The sequence below is a fragment of the Felis catus genome, chromosome E3, assembly GCF_018350175.1.
Source record: "Felis catus isolate Fca126 chromosome E3, F.catus_Fca126_mat1.0, whole genome shotgun sequence".
NCBI classification, from domain to species: domain Eukaryota; kingdom Metazoa; phylum Chordata; class Mammalia; order Carnivora; family Felidae; genus Felis; species Felis catus.
The window spans coordinates 34192744-34194895 of record NC_058383.1 but is presented as its reverse complement, the minus strand read 5'-3'; positions in this window follow the sequence as shown (position 1 = coordinate 34194895).

Genomic DNA, 2152 nt, shown 5'->3' with positions numbered 1-2152 from the left:
ACCAGTGCACATCATGACCAGCGCACTCCTTAACCCCAACCCCCTATTTCACCCAACCCCCATCCACCTCCCCTCTGGTCACCATCAATTTGTACCCTAGAGTTCAGGGTCTATAGTTAAGAGTCTGAGGTGGGGAAGGAGGGATGGGGGGAGGGGTTCTGTCTCCTTTTTGTTTCTTTTTTTTTGTTTCTTAAATTCCATGTAGGAGTAAAATAAGACAGCATTTGTCTTCCTCTAACTTATTTCACTTAGCATTATACCCTCTGGGTCCACCCGTGTTGTTGCAAATGGCGAGATTTCATTCTTTTTTATGGCTGAGTAATATTCCATTGTATAGAACCCATAAATCAACCCACAATTATACAGTCAATTAATCTTTGACAAAAGAGGCAAGAATATACAATGGGGAAAAGATAGTCTCTTCAACAAATGGCACTGGGAAAACTGGACGGCCACATACAAAAGAATGAAATGGGACCACTTCCTTACACCAGACACAAAAATAAAGTCAAAATGGATTAAAGACCTAAATGTGAGACCTGAAACCATAAAAATCCTAGAAGAGAGCACAGGTGGTAATTTCTCTGACAGTGGCCGTAGCAACATCTTTCTAGATATGTCTCCTGAGGCAAGAGAAACAAAAGCAAAAATACACAATGGATCTCCAGAACATTTTTAAAGATAGCTTGAGCTGCTACAGAGAACAGACTCGGAGACGGAGCTATAAGAACAGAGGCAGAGGACCAGTAAGAAGGTTACTGAACTAGCTAACTGGTTAACTGTTAAAACATATACAAGCCAAATTCTACTTAGGCAATATCCATGGGTGTGCTGGGTCAAACTCCATCCTTCCTCCCTCTAGTGTAATATCTCAGGCTGGTCTTCCCTGCCACAGTCATTCTTTACCCACCCTGGGCCATCAACAAGGGGCCCAACAAGATCACACACATCCACACACTGCCCAAAGCCCAAGGACAATTTCCAGGCATACGACAGTCTATATTCAGATTTCGGCAGAAAAAAAAAAAAAGTTGAACTTGAAAATGGGTCTGTTCTGCCACTACGGGCATTTTACATTGCTCAAAGTAAACTCAACATCTCAGACTGCAGCTTGTGTATTATGGTAACTTAGCTGTACCTAGGGATTCTCCCAAACGCTTGCGGGGTATTAGCCCGGCACCTGCACGGCTCGTGGGGACGGTCCTCCAAAATGGTCCTTCCGAAAGAAACACAAGGACTGTCCATAAAGCAAATTTTAAACTCCTCCCAAAAAACAAAAACTGATCGCCACCCCCAAATTGGCACTTCCTTCAGGGTTTCAAAATTAAGCTCCAGAATTCACCTGCCAACACGCTAACGAGAATGCGAAGCGAGCTCAGTTGTTCTCCGGAGCATCTTTGTACATGGCTGGTTCCCACCACGTCTGGAGAGCATCATCAGTGTGTCTGCATGTGGAGGGTGTGGGATTTCTAGTTTCTGGATGTACAAATGCGGCTGGACTGCAGTGACCACTTCAGAGATCAGAAATCGTTTCACTTCACTAACATTCACTTCAACTGGGTATTGAATGCCACTTTCTTTCGAAGACCAACGCACAGTATTAGACGATGTTTAATGTCTTCCTTCTCTTGACAAGATACCGGCAGCCACGGCTGGTTAAGGTATATTTTGTATGTTTCCACTCAAAGCAGCAGTCACTGCTGTATGGAATCCAACACTAATGGTAGAAGGAAAGAGAGCCCAGACATTTTTATCCGGAGTCAGCAAAGTCCTAAGCCAGTGGGTTCAACTCAGATCTTTGGAATCGGGTATGATTTGCAAATGATGTCGCCCTTCACCACGTTTCTGGGATGGTTTCTGTATAAACCAAGTTAGTGAGGAAGGGAAGGATTAGAAGAGGAGTTAAGGAGGCACAGGTCTCTTGGTTTGGGGCAGGGGAGGCTGTGAGAGGTCAGCTGTCAAACAGCATCCTGATTCGTGATGGCTGTCCTGGGTTCAGCCTGAATGAGCCATCCATCCATCCATGATGAGCAAAGCCCAGTAAGTCCCTTGTCTTTGAGCATCCGCAACACAGCTTTTGTTTCCAAATCCATAAATCCAGGAGGCAAACAGGAATGGCATTCCCCAGTTCTCCTCCACACACAGCTCCTTT